This window comes from Sciurus vulgaris (assembly GCF_902686455.1).
Source record: "Sciurus vulgaris genome assembly, chromosome: 3".
NCBI lineage: Eukaryota > Metazoa > Chordata > Mammalia > Rodentia > Sciuridae > Sciurus > Sciurus vulgaris.
This window is the reverse complement of record NC_136463.1, coordinates 78,675,182-78,693,853: the sequence shown is the minus strand read 5'-3', so window position 1 is coordinate 78,693,853 and position 18,672 is coordinate 78,675,182. Positions and strand designations below refer to the sequence as shown.

At 39.3% G+C, this 18,672-nt stretch overlaps 1 long non-coding RNA gene across 1 annotated transcript in view; it reads left to right on the top strand.

Moving 5' to 3' along the window:
• LOC306658095 overlaps positions 1–13,135 on the top strand; it is a 173,874-nt gene extending 160,739 nt beyond the window's left edge. The window contains exon 5 of the long non-coding RNA XR_013762955.1: positions 13,015–13,135. This is a non-coding gene — a long non-coding RNA (uncharacterized lncRNA). The remainder of the gene's footprint in view (positions 1–13,014) is intronic.
• The last annotated feature ends 5,537 nt before the right edge of the window (positions 13,136–18,672 follow it).

Sequence of the window (18,672 nt, the reverse complement as noted above, 5' to 3'; positions counted from 1 at the left end):
GTATTTCCATATATGGTGTGAAAATCACTTATTCTTCTTTGGTGCCTCATTTCTCTAGTGCAGGCAATGATGAGAAAATTGCAACTCAGGTACCATGGTCTCAGTCACCCATATATAGGAATCATCCTTTGATCCTTGGTCTCCTTTCTTCTCCACAATCATTCAAATGTAAACTCTTTGGAGAAGGAAATGACAGAGGTGTGATTAATGTCTAAATGACTATTAATTATTTTTTCAGTGAGGAAATACTTAGCATTTGTCTCAATGTTACCTATATGCTTTCCATTATGATTGATAGTATCTTATTTTAAATACTAACTCCTTGACTTTTGGAATATTCTGTTAACATTTTTTTCTGAATATACTGTTTTCTACACAGAAGTCCATCTTTCTATAAACTTAATTAGGATTATGAAATAGATAAGAAAGACATCTAGTAAAATAGAGACAGGCAGTTAGGGCCATGTGCCCCATAAAGGTTTTTTTTTTTTTTTTTTTTTTAAATGTACAGGCCACTCCATGAAATGAACCTGTGGAAACATTCCAAACATTCCAGACTACTCTTTTGTTACTGAGCAGCAGGAATAGGGATGTGGTATGGACCTGAGTGAAAACTGCAGACTAAAGGACTAAAAGGGCAAAGCCAATCAGAAGGGCACAGGCTGAACCAATAGCCTGGGCACTTTTCCAATAGCTGATTAGCATGAATATTGACCTTGGCATTTTTTCCAATCCTGATTAAAAGGGATAGTTATCAATGCCCCTATCCAGTAACTATATTAACTCCTAGCCCAGTACTCTTAGATGGCAACCTGCTATTAGGTCCTCTCTTGCGGAGATCTGTTTCTTTTCTTCTCTTATAAATAGATCCTTTTCTTTTACTCTCACCCTCCATTGCGTGTGTGGGTTTTATTCTTTAAATTCATGAAGAAAGAACCTGGAAAGAAGTCACTGGCAGGCAGCTGGGGTTTGCTGGAATGCTAAGTAGATATGTGTCTTCAGTGGGATCCTGCCACACAGTTAGATCTTGCTCAGAGTTTTATGGTCCTGTAGCTGAGACCAGTCACTAAGGGCACACCCTGCAGAGAATAGCTGCTGCTCCGAGTGTTGCAACCCTGTCAGGGACTACAGCAGAAGGGACTGAGAATCTGGTTTCAATTGTATATCAAAAACATTTCTTATGGTTCTCTCTTGTCAAACAAATTTTGGGTCATCATAAACTCCACTGTGTATCACATTTTCTTTATCCACTCATCTGTAGAAGGGTGGCTAGGATGGTTCCATAACTTGGCTATTGTGAATTGTGCTACTATAAACATTGATTTGGCTGCATCCCTGATCTTAGTTCTTTGGGATATATACTGTGAAGTGGGATAGCTGGGTCATAGTGGTGGTTCCATTCCTGTTTTTGGAGAAATCCCTAGAGTGGTAGCACTAATTTACAGTTCCACCCACAATGTAAAAGTGTACCTTTTTCTCACATCTTCACCAACCCTTATTATTATTTGTATTCTTGATTTTTTGCCATTCTGACTGGATTAAAATAAAATTTCAGTTTTTGTTTTTGTACCAGAGATTGAAGCCAGAGGCACTTAACCATTCGGCCACATCCCCAGCACTTTTAAATTTTATTTAGAGACAGGTTCTCACTGAGTTGCTTAGGGCCTCACGAAGTTGGTGAGGCTGGTTTTGTACTTGAGATCCTCCTGCCTCAGCCTCCGGGGCCTCTGGGATTACAGGCATGCACCACTGTGCCCAAGTTCAATAAGGCTTTGGTAGGCATTTCCTTAATTGTTGAAGATGTTGAACATTTTTTTTTTTTCATTTATTTCTTGATCATTAGGAAAAATGGTGGAATTAATCTGAACACACTGTCCTATGTACATATGTGAATATACTACAGTGAATCTCATCATTTTGTATATCCACATCCACAAGACTCCAATTTAAAAAACTGCAAGTAAACAACAGAAAGGTTTGTAGAGTAAAGGAACGGGAAGAGAGGTAAGGAGGAGAAGAGGGTAAGGGAAGTACTAGGGACTGAATTAGAGCAAATTATATTCCATTCCATGCATTTATAATTATGTCAAAATGAATCCTAATGTTATTTATAACTTATATGAACCAATAAAGAATGAGGAAAAAAAAAACTCCAGAAAAACAAAAAACAGTAGACTTGGGTGGGACTCTGGAAGCTTACCCTGGACTCCCAATAAAACAGGACAGGAGGAGTACATTGCCCCTCTCACTTCTCCCTTGAGAATGTACCCTTTTCTCTTCTTCCATCCCTTCTAATAAACTCATGACTGTTACTCTGAGTGACACATTTGAAATCCTTCTGACATGATTGCAAGAATCGGGGTGTTTGTGGGGGTGTCTCTGTACTACCTTAATTGTGTGGAAGGTATGTGTTCAGTAACACAACCGTCTACTGATGCCTGTTGGTATCCTACTCAACAGTCTTTCACCTGGGCCTCCTATACCTCACTGCTTATGGTACATAACTTTCCAGGATAATCACTCATAGTTTCCATCATCTCTTCCTTGCTTCATACGATGTTAAAGGCAATGAGTGCTCCTTAAGTCAAATTCAAAAAGGCTTGTTTGTAGGGTAAGCAGTAAGCAGTGAGAAGAAACAAATCTCCAGTGCACGTGACTTCTCAAGTTTCTGAAAGGACAGTCATTTCAGAAAGGTATAACAGGTGGGGCCCCAGCCCACAGTTGCAAAAGTTCACCATTACCACGTTAATTTTCTATTGTGTAGGGCTTTGTTAGCAAAGTGACTAAAGGGTCTGATTTAAAAACAATGGAAACATTGTTCTTCTGTTATAATTGCTGTGGTTTGCATCTTATTGTTTTGCTTTATGAAAAGTATTTTCTTGAACTTTTCCCCTCTAAGGGTCCTTTTTAATGTTGGAACAAGTTATTTTTCAGTTGCTTTTAGATGTTTTATTTCATCATGGATGGGATCAAGTAATATGAACCCAAGGGGGAGAACTGGGGCTACGTAAAAGCATTTCTATTCTAAATATCAAATCTGTAACAATTTGTCGTGATATCCTATCTCTGACAGCATGGTCCCTTTCTGGATCCATTACTAGCTAATCCTAAAGAACTATCTCCTGGATGATGTTTATTAGAGGATGTTTATTACTGTTGAACATTGTTGGAGTCAACTGGAATTTGTGTAGATTTAGGCTGGCATATTAGAAATTATTTTGGTTGGGTCAGTGATTAGCTATCTGTAAGGATTATGAGTTTCACTTCACTTCATTTTTGTCTTTCAAAGTGTCCCTCTGCTACATAAATCTTTCAATCAGTTTTTTATTTATAACTAACACAGGAAGATGCAAATAAAAAACAGTGGAGAGGGGTCCAAGAGAGCCTATTGTTGGTGGTTTATGTTGTAGGGTGATAAAAAACTTCATGGTCAGTATAGCTGGACTAATCTATAGATTTAATGCAACCAAACCCAATCCAAATTTCAGTGGGCTCTCTTTTTTTTTTTTTTTTTGACATTTATCAATAATCTTATTTTAAACTTTATGTGAGAAGACATTTATATTGAAAATACAAAACTGAAAAACTAATACTATCTCACTTTAAATTTTATTATAAAATTATAATAAGAAAGTACAGAATTGGTGAAAGAGTAGACACAAAGTTTGAAGGAAAAAAGTTTAGAAATGTGTCTCCATTTTTATCATCTAATCTTTATGGTCAAAGGTGCAGAAAGTATTCAATGAAGAAATGATAGTTTTTTTCATAAATAGTGCTGGAAAAATAGACATCCTTTTGCAAAAAAAAGAAAAGAATACAAAAAGTAATCAACTTCAGACTGTTAGGTAACTGTAGTAGTTAGTAGTGACTGTTGGAATGCATAACAAGATCACATGTTTAAGTTACTGCTAAGGCAGAGGAGCAAATAACTTGTAGCAAATAACATGTAGAAAAACATTGGTTCACAAACTCTGAGGATAAACAAAGTAAAAGGAGCTAATTGGGGACAAATAATCAAGAAAGAAGAATTTATGTGACTAACTCCTGAAGAGGCCCATTAAAGTCAAGATAAAACTAGGTGTCCTGTCCCCAGTGTCTCCTATTATTTCAGAGGGGGATTCTTTAGTGGCACAGTCTCAGTAGGAGACCCTCTGACCAGGGCTGACATCAGTACGCAAATTAACATAGGACTGACTTGTAGATGAAGGCCCCTCTGAACAGGATGTCCAACATGACAGTTCCTGAGAGGACCAACTAACATCAAAAACTCCACCACCTGAGGCCTGATGTGAAGGAGAAGTTGAACACCTGATAGGCAAAGAGTATAGAAGGTGGTCCCCAGTTCTCAAGGAAAAACATCAAGTTGTAATAAATGTGGAAGCAGTTCTGTTTCCTTCGTTGATCTCTGCTCAGAGATGACACACTTTCTCTTGAGAATGCTCTTTGCTTGAGCCTCACTTTACTTTCACTCTACTGTTGCTTATAATAAAGTTTTCTTGCTTGGCTTTTGGTGTCTGATATCAAATTTTCTTTCCTTAGAACACAAGAACCAAGGTTTGATGCTTCAGCTCCTTGCTTTCCTGTGACAACACTACCACTCATACCTTATGTAAAAATTAAACTAAAATAAATCATATACCTTTATAAACTTACAAGTAAACTATAAAATTACAAAGTACCAGAGGAAAGAAAAGGATTAAATATTTGTGGATTTGGTTTAGAAATTTTTTTCTTTATTACTCCAAAGTGTAATACACAAAGCTTTAAAAATGTTAAATTGGATTTTATCAAAATTTAAAACATTTGATATGTAGAAAATAGTGTTCAAAGAATAAAAAGACAACCTACAGACTAGGAGAAAATATATGTAAATTATATTTTGCAAAGGATTTATATCCAGAATTAAAGGGCATTCAATAAAACCAATGATTTTATCTAATTAGAAAAAGGGGGGGGGGACTTAAAAGAGACCTTACCAAAAATGACATATGGATAACTAATGGACACATGAAAGGGTGTTCAACACAATTAGTCAAGTGAAAATTTAACTGCAAAGACACTGTACAAGAAACCTGTTGGGATGGTTAAAATGACACACAAACATACATATTTCTATCTGACATTTTTACAGTATTGATGAGCATGCAGAAGAAATAGAATTCTTATAAGTTTCTGGTAAAACCACAAGATCGTACATCCACTTGGATAAATAATTAGTTTTTAAAAATGAAGTTAAATAGATAGTGGTCATATAAGCTAGCAACGCTTCTCCAATTATTTACCCAAGATAAATGAAAATTTATATTCATGAGACACTTACATGATAATCTGCAATAGGCAAATTTCTGGGACACAGAACAGAGCAGTGTGGGCCAGGATTTGGGGTTGGGAATCATCAACCCACAGAGAGGCAACATGAGGACACAATTTGGGATGATGAAACTGTACTGTATGTTATGTGTGAAAGTATATACATGACTTTGCATTTATCAAGACATGTAGAGTTGTTCACCAGTGAAAACACCTAGAAAACCACTCCGCATGTGAGAACTCACACAAGAGATTTTAATAAGCAGATGAACAGAGTGTCTGCCCTTAAGGGTGAGAGAAAGAAAAAGAGCACTAATAGCAGGGGAACTACCCTTAGGTAGTGGAAGCTCGTGGGTTAATTGGACCAATGACTAATGAGGAAGTTAACAACCTAGACTGAAAAATAGTGTGTGGGGAGGGGGAAGAATCAGGGGAGAAATGGCTATAGACTTGTTCCTTTCATTCCCACACTTTTGTTTTTATAAGAAGATCCCTTTTGGGAGTATGAGTGAAGATCTATCTTCAATGACTGCTTCCTGCTGGACATGGGTGTAGAACTGATTCAGGGGAGGGAGATGTCATTGCAGTAGGTGAGGGTTGGGGACTGGGTAGTTCCCTAAGGAGTGAACTTGTAACCAGGCTCTGATTCAGACATTATAAGGTCCTGATAGTCCTGTAATATAAGCTGGACAGATAGGAAAATGGCAGACAGGATAAATGGCAGGAGAGGCAAGAATGTAGCTGGCAATCCAGTCCTCATGGCTGGGTATAGTTCTCTGGTGCTTCAGTGTTCTGGTCCTTGGCTTCCAGAATGGGAAGAAGGGTAGAGGGCTTGATGTCCTTCAGACTGAGGCGAAGAGGTCCCACTGGGGTGGCTGAGTATTGGTTGGAAGAAGCTGAGGGTTAGAAGCTAGAGAGGAGTTTGCAGATTGAGAGTAGAGCTTAACCCAAAAAATGTATAGCCATCCTGGTATACTTTGTACCATGACAACCATTGGCATACAGGATCACTGTATGGGGTCCCTACCATTTGCGAGATAGAGGAGCTGTAGCCTCCTGAGGAGGTTAAATAAGAAGTTGGTCTCCTATTTGAAGAGGTTGAGCCAGGGGGTCAGAAAAGGGTCTAGGCAGGGAGGAGTCAGCATAACCCCATAGGAATGCCCGAATGTGGTTTAGGAGAGGAATGAATATATGAGAAGGAAGAGAAGAAGGAAGAAGCGTTATCCCAGAAGGAAGGATGGGAAAACTGTACATTAGCTCAAAAGGGGAGATATTAACAGGTATCTTTGGGAAAGAGCAAAGACACAGAAGTGCAAGAGGAAGGAGTTTAACCCAGTCAATGTGCAGTTCTAAAGAAAGTTTGGTTAAGACATTTTTAAGAGTTTGGTTTATTCATTCTACTTTACCCAATGACTTTGGGTGAAAGGGAATATTGAAATGCCAAGGGACTTCAAGAATCTTGGCATGTTGAGAAACTTGAGAGATCAATTCAGGCCCAGTATCTTACTGGAAGGAGGTAGACACTCCAAAGTAAGGAATGATTTCATGAAGGATGAAGGTACAGACAGTTAGTACCCTTTTGTTGGAAGTGGAGATGGTTTCAACCCATCCCAAGAAGGTGTCAATCATGACCAAAAAAGGTATTTAGGTTTACTTACCGTGGGCATGTGAGTAAAGTCAAGTTGCCAGTCTACCCCTGGAATGGCACCACAGCCCTGGCGAGTTGGAAAAGTAGGGGTCTGATGACTGTAGGATTGGTTCATAAGCAAATTGCACATGTGGAGGAGAGTTCTTTCAGAAATGAGATATCAGAGCAGGATAGTTGCAGGATAGTTGAGTCTTAGTGAATTTTGAGAGTAAAGAAAGGTTGGGGTGGAATAGACGGTGGAGTTAGAAAAGTATCTCCCTTTTAGGGCGCAATGGAGGTAAGGGATCATGGAAAGTCATGATGGGGGCTGGTGTGGATGATAGGGATACTCTTCTAGCCTCCTCATCTGCCTTGTTTTTGTCTGAAGAGGTGAATGATTGGTCTATCTGATGAGCTTTGCAATGTATAAGGCCTATGATTACTGACAGGTGAAGAGCCTTAAGGAGTTTTAGGATGTAGCTAGAGTTGGTGATGGAGTTCCCTTTTGTAGTAAGAAGGCCCTCTCTTTCCAAATAGTGGCATGGGAAAGGATAATGTAAAAAGCATATTTAGAGTCAGTGTAAATTTCCAGGGATTCTCTCTTTGCAAGGGTGAATGAATGAGTGAGGGTGATTAGTTCTGCTTGTTGGTTGTGGTGTGGTTAGGTAATGGTCCTGAATTACAACCTTTTCCAGGGAGACAATGGCATATCCAGTCTGTCGGATCCCTTCATGGAGAAAAGGGTCTCATCAGTGAACCATATGAAAGTAGTTGTGTAAGGTTCCCTCCCGAACATTGGAGGGGCAGGGAAGTAACTATCCCAGAATCTCGAGGGTAGCTATGTGTTGCTGAAGCATGTATGGTTGGAAGGGTGGGTGTAAGAGGGTGGCTGTATTTAAAGGAGGGCTTGTCTTAAAGGAAATGGAAGAGTTTTCAATAAGAGCAGTTTGCAAAGCTAATACCTAACAGGGCAGTAGAGTTTGCTTCATAAAAGTAGAGTTTACTTCTTATAAGTAAGAAACTTGGACAGATTGTGAGGTGGGAACACTTCTTTGGGCGTCCCAAAGGAAAGTTTTTTTGATTCTTAGGTTAAACAAATGCTGTGGCCAATACCTGAAGACATGGTGCCCAGCCTCTTATGGTGGGGTCTAGCCTTTGTGATACATATGCCATTGGGCTAAAGGTAGAACTGAACATGTGTCCTAAGACCCCCAGAGTGAACCCACTTTTCTCAGAGACAAACAGGTAGAATGGTCTGGTGATGTCAGGGAGGTATAGGGCTGGGGCTTGAAGAAGGGCTTTCCTAGAGTCTGGAAAGGGGCTTCCATTGGGTTGAGGAGAGGTTCCGTGGGAATGTCCTTTGAAGCCTCATATAAGGGAGCTGCCAGGATGGAAAAATTTGGGATCCAGGATCATAAATATTCTGCTAGTCCTAGAAAACAAAGGATTTCTTCCTTGGTGGATGGAGTGGGAATGTTCTGCAGCAATGCTTTTCTCTCTACAGTGATGGCCTTAAATCCTGGTGAGAGGCTGACTCCTAAGTAAATAACCTGAGGTTGGGAAAGCTGTACCTTTGCTGGAAAGACCCTATACCTCTGTCAGCCAGAAAATTTAGAAGCTTAATAGTGTTCCCTTGGGAGTCCTCGAGAGGGACTACATAGAAGATCATCAACATACTTTAAGAGAGGGGAGAAAATGAAAGTAAGAGAGGCAAGATGATGAGACAGTGTTTGCCCAAAGGGGGTGAAGGCTGTCCCTAAATCCCTGTAGGAGAACCATCCAGGTCAGCTGAGAAGAAACTTGAGTGAGAAGTTCAGTCCAGGTGAAAGCAAAGAGATCCTACAAGTCAGGATGAAGAGTGACAATGAAAGTGGCATCCTTTACATGCAACACAGAAAAAGTATGTGGTGGGGGAGGGGATAGAGGAAAGTAAGGTGTAGGGAATGGGCACAATAGGGAAGATGGGAACAGTGCTAAGTTGTTAATGTCTTGCTACCAAATGGTAAGATTCATTAGGCTTTTTAACCGCCAGGATGGGAGTGTTTTAAAGTGAATTGGCTGTGGTGCAGGAAGCCTTTGTCGCATTAAATCCTGGATGATTGGTTGAAGCCCTAAGAGGCTACTTGGGGAAGGAGATATTGGGCCTGGACTGGGTAGGATATTGGGTCTTTCAGGTGAACTGAGTACAGAAGAGCATGTGGCTACAGAGGGTATGTGAGTGTCTAGACCTTGGGTCAACAAAAGGAGGAGAAAGGGGATATGAAGACTCAGGTTGTATGTTCCTACAAGTTCATGAGGAGAGGGAATAGCAGAGAGGAGTCTTAGTGGAGAGCCATGGTGGGGTGAGAAGGAAATAGAGGCACCCAATTTGGTTTAGGATGTCCTTTCCCAGGAGGAAAATGGGACACATAGGAATACCAAAAGGGAATGGTGAAGCATATTTGTCTGATATTGCACCTATTGAGGGGTTTTTAGGGGGTAGTATAGTTTTTTCTCTACCCTAACAATAGAAGATTTGCCAGGGAAGGGGGTCCCCAAAACTCCTGTGACACTGAAAAAAGGCTATGCCAGTATCTATAAGGAAAGGGAACTGCCTGCCACCATAGGGTCACCTGGGGCTCTGAACAGTGATGGTCTTCAGTGTAGAAGTCCCAGGCCCACTTCAGTCATCCATTGCCAATCCCAGTAAGTCATGGGGGACGGGGATACGGTGATCTGGCACTCTCTGGGCACCAGGACAATCAATTGCCAATGTCCTGTGTTGATGCCTTGATGGCATTTGGACAAAGGACCTAGGGCTACTGGGGGTTGGACAAGCTCGTGCCCAGTGGCCCTCTTTTTCTGCACTTAAAGCATGGGCCTGGGTCTTCTGGGAGCTAGGGTGTGCTCCTAGTAGTGGCTGGTTGGGTAGGTAGGTCTACCTGGGTGAAGGCTTTGGCTAGCATTAGGTATTTTTAGGTTTTTTTTTTTTTTTTCTCTTCCCTCTGTTCTACTCCCTGAATGCCACCACTAGAACCTCTGGCTGTGAAGTAAAGGGCCCCCTGTAGCTTTAGGAAAAAAATGAAACAAAAGTCATGAATAACTGTCATCCCTCTGGAGTTTCAGGGTCCTGGTTAGATATATTTGAGCATGTCCTCTGTGAGGCAACTCAGAAAGGTGGATATGTTTTCAGTTTTATCCTGTATTACTTCCTGAAGTTTTATCACAATTAATGGGTTTTAATGGCAGCCTTTTCAGAGAAATGCAAGCATGCAGGTTTGGAACTTATCCCTCTAACAGATGCCCGATACCTGTGTTATAGTCCCATTGAGGCTCCCTATCTGGTACTGCTTCAGTCTCACTGGGATGGGTTGGGGTTGATGATGAACCTCATCTGCATAACTGCATGCCTGTTTCCAGACTCTCCTAGACTCCTCAGGGGCCAAGGTGTGAACATGATCCCATATAATCTCATGCCAAGTAAAATCATAAGACCTGCTAAGATAAATTTCATGGAGTTGGAAGTGAAGGAGCATAGCTGCTTCTCTATCTGGGGAAGATCAGAAGGCGAAAAAGGAACACGGACTCTGATCACTCCCTCCACACCAGTCACCTCCTGTAGGGGGACTAGAACAGGTGCTTGAGACCATGTGATGGAAGGACTAGGTAGGTTGGTTGGGGGAGGTGGTAAGCAGAAACAGTGCAGGGCAAAGAAGATGGAGGAGCAGGAGACCAACATGGGGGTCGTTCATTATCCAGGTCAAAGTCGGAGGAGGAGGAGGGATTAGCAGTGGGAGAGCAAGCCAACAGGAGGTGTTGGGGTTTGCAGGAAGAGCAAAGATCAGGTTTAGTAAGCAAGAAAGAGAAAACTTGTAATGTAGGGAAATCTTTTTCCATTTTCCCAAGTGCTCTCAGAAGTTAGAAAGATCCCTAAGAATGTTGGGATCTAGAGTGCTGTTTGGTTTGAGGTCTGGGATGAGGCAAAGGGACTCTAAATTAGCTAAGAGGCAACTGAGGGGATTATGGGTAGGGATTGAGTATGAGCTGCCCATTGCGAGAGGAATTGGTGAATATAGAGGTGAGGTGCCCCTTGGCCCTAAGGAATCATCTGAATGAAGAACAGGTTACCAAGGGGGTCATCACCCACTGCTAGGTAAGTGTTGAGGCTAAGCCTGTAGGGTGCCTGGGTGCCCAGCACTGGGGCTTTATACAGACAAAAATGTCATGGAGAAAACTCAGGACCGGAGTTAGGTCTCGCAAGAGGCAGTCTTCTTAGGAAAGAATCCTCCATCAGTCTGGAGATTGCCTGCCTCCAGGAAAGAGTCACCTGTCAGCTGGGAGCTCTCCCCCAGCAATCAGTATAAGGAGTCAACTGTATTTGCAAGAATGTGGCTGGGCATTCCCCTGACCCTGCAGAGAACCCCAGTGGTGCCAGACACTCAACAGTCACCTCCCAAGGTCTTACAGTTCGTTTAACCAAAAGCTGGGGGAGGAGTCACTTACCCAATGAGGCCGGTGTTTGGATGTAGAGGAGAGCATATGGGCAAATGGAAGGTGAGACCAGAGTCTAGGTGTCTGGGTGTCAGATGGATTCCACTTACCTAAGTGGCAAGCAGATGAACAGTGTCTATCCTTAAGGGCGGAGAGAAAGAGAAAGAGCGCTAGTAGCAGGGGAAACCACCCTTAAGTAGTGGAAGCCACGGGCTAATTGGACCAATGACTAACGAGGAAGTTAAAAATGTAGATTGAAAAATAGTGTGTGGGGAGGGGGCAGAATCAGGGGAGAAATGGTTACAAACCTTGTTCCTTTCAACCATGAGTTAATTTTATTTTGTGTGAATTAAAAGAAAAAATTACCAAAACATAATAGTTTACTTGGCAATATATAATGTCTGTTTCAGGTTGGTTTAACTGTGAATGACTATAATTGTGATGTGTGGATTATAATAATAACAATCTGATAATCTTTTAGTAAAAAGTGTTTTTGAGGGTTTTTAGTATCCATGGAATTGGTGGTGCGGCAAAGGAAAGGTCAAGAAAAGAGAAATGGCAACTGATATCTATTGATCAGAAATATGACCAGGGTTCTTTTTCTAGGTTCTGAACATGCATGATTTGATTGTGTTGGTAATAGATTACTTTAGTTTGATGGATTACAAAACCGAGGTGGCATTTTTGATGGAAATGAGGAAGTAGCATTGAGAAATGAGTTTTAGATTTCTTATCTGTGAAATAATTCAACTAACATTTATTCAGCATGTTCTATGTAGTGTGTATGCAGGTCAGACACAGGTCGACAGGTCCTAGGGCTAGAATTATGGCAGCCAAATTTTGTTTTAAAAGTAAGAATAATATGATGTACCTTTTTACTTTATTGTGAGATTCAAGACACCTGGTGTTCAATCAATGTCAGGTGTGATTCTGACAGAGTGAAGAAGTTAGGATTATTATGTTTTATATCCTGATGATTTTTAGAAACTTTATAGAAAGTTGTTGATTTGCAAAGACAAAATTAAACAATTTGGCTTCTCTGGCCTGTTACTTAAAGATCACTTTGGGCATCTTAGTGACAATCCATTAAAATGTTCCCTGATTGGCCATTCATTCTGACTGCATTGCATGCCTTGCAAATTTAATCTTTTAAAGCTTTTTTAAATGGGTGGAAAAACCAGCATACAAAAAAAAAAATAAAAATAAAAATAAAAGTGCCAGCTTGAATTGTCAGGCCTCTGTAGAGGCTGCATTTTATGTCTTGGGGACGACCCTTCTTGTTGGCTGGTGATGCTAATGGAAAGCTGATGACCCCAGGGTTGGGAGCACAGTCAGGCTAACATGGCCAGCTCAGAAGACTCACAGGGGGATAATCATTCGCTTCTGCTAGACTGAAGAGTCATACAAAGATTGTGCACCCCAGTGGACCATGCTTGAATTTCTGACCAGAACTGAATAACTTAACAAAGGTAAGGAAAAGAGATGATTTCAGTCCCTTCTGGAAAGAACAGGAAGAGCTTATATTAACCCACTTTCCATTATAAAGAGAGAGAAAGGACCAAATCTAAAGAGGAAGAGAAATTGAAATTTTTTTGTTTAACTTGCAGGGGAAAACGGTGATGCCCTCTCATTTCTATGCCAGGTTGGGTTCTTCTTCTGGGATGATCTGCCAGCTACAGGTCAACCAAAGAAGATTTCTGGATGTTTGCCTTTCACTAAGGTTTAATTTCAACATGTCTGAGAATATGTTAGTGCGCTCATCCCAGAGAAGATTAGGCATCGTAACGGGTACATAATCAGAATGAAGTAGCTCAAGCAGATATCCTGTGATAACGGCAGCCTCACTCCTGGTCACTTGGCAGCCTCCGCACTATTTTCACCAGTCCAATCCCACAATTTAAGTATACTCAAACCACTGTAAGAGGACCTCTCAGTCACCATCTTCAGCTACGGATGTTTGGATGTGTTTTCCATTTATCTGACACTTACTGAGCATCTGCCATTTTAGGCACTGCAAATCCTACCTGCTGGGATTAGATCATTGTCTCCTTCAAATAGTGCACTTATTAATAGAAGAGAAAGAAAAATACACAATTGTAATATAAATTATAAATTTCATTGTCAATTTTGTCTCAACCTGATTAGTAGTAGTGGAGCAACGCCATAAAGACTACTCAGTCGTGAAGTTTAAAACTGAAATTCTGTGGGCAAGTGCATTTTACCTGGAGAAATCGCATGCTGGTAGACAAAAAAAAAAAAAAAAAAAAAAAAAAAAAAAAACCCAGGAAATTCTAAATGAAATGTACCATATGAGAATTGCCACAATCCCAAATGTTATAGTTCCAATGTTGAAATCCCCAAGGTTCAAAATCTCGAAAGTTCAGAATCCCAAAACCACAACTACAATAGATTAAAATCTCAAATGTTGAAATCCTCAAAACTGAAATCCTTAAAACTGCATTTCCATTGGGAAAAAAGACCTTATTCTAGATAGTGTCTTTTTGGGCTCATGATTGGTCCCACATAATTTATCTGAACAAATATTTATTTTGTATATTTTCACAAAGATAAAACCTTAGCAAAAGAAGTCAGTTCAAATATATTATCCAACTGACATTAGAGACTTAAATAGCTACTTTTGTATCTCTTATGCATAGTGATATCAACTTACTGGAATAAAAAACTAAGTAAAATGAAGATAATAATTTATGAAAACATTTTACCAATACAATATTAATCTTCAGGTCAGTTCTTTTATTTTACAATAGTTTCATAACCTGAATTTCTTCTTTATAGTGTTCCTCACATGATATAACAGTGAATTTATTATTATGACTGTTTGAGCCTGAAACTCATTTTTCTTCTCTCTGAATTGCAATCTCCATGAAGAATGAATGGTTGTTTTCTTCACTTTTTTTCATTGTATTTCTAATAACAATACTTGATTTCCTAGCAAGAATTTGAATAAATCCTTGAATAAATATTTTACAAATAATTTTGAATTATTTTTATAAATATTCAATGTACCACATTTCTAACTTGTCATCATTAGCTTTTACAATTAAGTGTAATATATATTTCATCTTGGCATCATTGCCAATACTAGAAGTAGTATACCTGAGTGCTTTTATTACAAAAATATGTATAATATTACCTATTTATTATATAAAGTGGATTATGAAGTATTTTGTCATATTTTTAGGTTTTTTAAAGTGAATACCCTTTAAAAATATAAGTAAAAGTCTTAAATAATTTTTGAGATTCTTTTCCCCAGAAATATGGTTTCTGTGACTCTGATTGTCTAAGGTTTATATTTTAGAGATTTTAGTCATTCAAATTTCAACATTCAAGAGGATTATGGTGTTTGTGATTTCTTTTCTTTCTTTCAGGATTAGGGTCAATAGTCAGATTTGTTATGGAACACTTCGCTAAAATATTTGGAAATTAGATCTACTACAGTCATAAAGTAGCACAATATGATACTAAAAACATTGGTAGGAGTCATAGTATAAATAGGGTTTTTAAAATTTTGGTAAGAAAATTTATCTAGAGAGCAAGATCAGATCTCATGGAACCAGGTTGTTCACTTTTCTTTAAGGTGTGGCAGTACCAAGATAATAGGGGTGTTTTTGTCAGATTAGTGACCCCGCTAGACTCTAAAGCAAATGCTGAACTACTGAGTACCTTTAACAGGATGTTTAGTGGTAAAGGTGGGATAAACAGAAATAACTTCCAGCATTCAAAAAACTGCCCTTAGAAGTCTAGGTTTAGAGGCTATTCAAATGACTATAACTAGAATGGATTATGGAAATGAGATCTTATTGCCATTTTTATACAAGGCATAAACAATAGAATATGTTGAAAACATAGCAAATTCTTTAAAACTGAGCATAAATAAAAAATAAACATTTTTTAGGTGGCAGACTAGAGGGTGACTGCATCTCCCATCGCTCCAGAACCCAGGATCAAGAAGGGGAGGCAATGAGAGACTTGGACTAACATAGAGCTGCGGGGTGAGTCTCTCCCACCAGGTGAAGCTTGGCCTGGGCTGCAGGCCCAACAGGGCCAGCTTCTTGGAGCAGGGCAGGGCAGCGAGAGTCTTCTACAAGCAGCCCTGCTCCCTCCAGTGGGAGGCTCCTTCCACAGCCAGCTTCTTGGAGCAGACCACCCAGTGAGAGTCTTTCCACACAGAGCCAGCTCCAATCCCCAGACCCAGCAGCAGGCCCTGGCACACAGGTGGCTTCTGGGACCAGGGCAGGGCAGGCAGAGACTTCCATAAGCAGTCTGCTCCCTCCAGAGGCAGACTCCTTCCACAGCCAGCTTCTTGGAGCAGGCCGCCCAGTGAGAGCCTTTCCACACAGAGCCAATTCCAAGCCCTGGAACCAGTAGTGGGCTAGAGGCAGCTTTGATTGAAAGCAATGCATTATCAACTTGCTCCAAGACGTCAGGCTATTGAAGGCTGGGAGGTGATATACTGGAAATCTACAGGGACACTATAAGCCAAAGAAGAAATCTGCAATATCTCAGAGTCCAAATGATTAGCTGACCAATATGAAAAAACAAGGGAAGAAAATGTCCCAAACAAACCTAGATACTATATCAATAAAACCCAGTAACAGCACAGCAAAAGAAATGTCAGAAAGGAAGTTCAGAATGCACATAAGTAAAACAATCAGGGAAGCAAACAAGAAGATGGAAGAGCAAATGTAGGCATTGAAGGAGGAGATGAAAGAGCAAATGCAGGCATTAAATGATCACACCAATCAACAGTTAAAAGAACAAATACGGGAAGCAAAAGATCATTTCAATAAAGAGTTAGAGATTCTGAAAAACAAAAAAACAAAAAAAACTCAGAAATCCTTGAAATGAAGGAAATAATAAACCAAGTTAAAAACTCCATAGAAAGCATAACCAATAGGATAGAACACCTGGAAGACAGAACCTGAGACATTGAAGACAAAGTATTTAATCTTGAAAACAAAGTTGACCAAACAGAGAAGATGGTTAAGAAATCATGAACAGAATCTACAAGAATTATGGGATATCATAAAAAGACCAAATTTAAGAATAATTGGGATTGAGGAAGGCACAGAGAAACAAACCAAAAGAATGAACAAACTATTCAATGAAAAAATATCTGAAAATTTCCCAAATCTGAAGAATGAAATGGAAAACCAGGTACAAGAGGCTTATAAGACTCCAAATATACAAAATTACAACAGACCCGCACCAAGGCACATTATTATGAAAATACCTAATATACAAAATAAAGACAGAATTTTAAAGGCCGTGAGAGAAAAGAATCAAATTACATTCACGGGGAAACCAATAAGAATATCAGCAGATTTTTCAATCTAGACCCTAAAAGCTAGAAGGGCCTGGAACAACATTTACCAAGCCCTGAGAGAAAACAGATGCCAACCAAGAATCTTATACCCAGCAAAACTTACTTTCAGATTTGAAGACAAAATAAGATCCTTCCATGATATGCAAAAACTAAACAAATTTACAAAAAGTAAGCATGCATTACAGAACATTCTCAGCAAAATATTCGATGAGGAAGAGATGAAAAACAACAATGCAAATCAGCAATGGGAGGAACTAGCCTAAAGGAATAGCCAAATAAAGGAGAAACCAAATCATGTCAAAAAACAAAAATGAGTCAAATGACTGGGAATACAAATCATATCACAATAATAACCCTGAATGTTAATGGCCTGAACTCATCAATCAAAAGACATAGACTGGCAGATTGGATTAAAAAGAAAAATCCAACAATATGCTGCCTGCAAGAGACTCATCTCATAGAAAGAGATACCCCAGATTAAAGGTGAAAGGATGGGGAAAAACATACCATGCACATGGACACAGCAAAACCTGGAGTATCCATCCTCATATCAGATAATGTGGACTTCAAGCCAAAACTAGTCAGAAGGGATAAAGAAGGACATTACTTACTGCTTAAGGGAAGCATAAATCAGCAAGACATAACAATAATAAACATCTATGCCCCAAACATTGGCTCATCCATGTATGTCAAACAAATCCTTCTCAATTCCAGAAATCAAATAGACCAAAACACAATAATACTAGGTGATATTAACAACCTCTCTCAGCACTGGATAAATCTTCCAAACAAAAATTGAATCAACAAACCATAGATCTCAATAACACAATGAACAATGCGGACTTAACGAACATATATAGAATATACCATCCAACAAAGAATGAGTACACTTTCTTCTCAGCAGCATATGGATCCTTCTCTAAAATAGACCATATTTTATGCCACAAATGTACTGTTAGCAAACACAAGAAGATAGAGATACTATCTTCTATTCCATCAGATCATAATGGATTGAAATTACAAATAAAAGACAATAAAAAACAGAAACTTCTCCAATACATGTGGATTAAATAATACACTATTACATGATGAATGGATAACAGAAGATATCAGGAGGGAAATTAAAAAATTCTTAAAAGTAAATGAGAACACAAAGATACATCATATCAAAATCTCTGGGACACTATGAAAGCAGTACTTAGAGGAAGATTTATTTCATGGGGCACATGCAACAAAAGAAGTAGAAATCAACAAATAAATGACTTAACACTACAGCTCAAAGCCCTAGAAAAAGAAGAGCAGATCAACACCAAAAGTAGTAGAAGACAGGAAATAATTAAAATTAGAGCCGAAATCAACAAAATTGAAACAAAAGAAACAATCAGAAAAATTGACAAAATAAATAGTTGATTCTTGGAATAAATAAACAAAATTGATGAACCCTTAGCCACACTAACAGAGAGAGAGAGGGAGAAAACTCAAATTACTAAAATTCGGAATGAACAAGGAGTGTCACAACAGACACGTGTGAAATACAAAACGTAATTAGAAGCTATTTTGAAACTCTATACTCCAACAAAACAGAAAACCTCGAAGACATCAACAAGTTTCTAGAGACATATGAATTACCTAAACTGAACCGGGACGACATACACAACTTAAATGAATCAGTTTCAAGCAATGAAATAGAAAAGGTCATCAAAAGCCTACCAACACAGAGATGTCCAGGACCAGATGGGTTTTCAGGCGAGTTCTACAAAACCTTTAAAGAAGAGCTCATTACAATACTCCTCAAAGTATTCCATGAAGTAGAAGAGGAGGGAACCCTCCCAATATCTATGAAGCCAATATCACCCTGATACCAAACCAGACAGAGAAATATTGAGGAAAGAAAATTTCAGACCAATATCCTTAATGA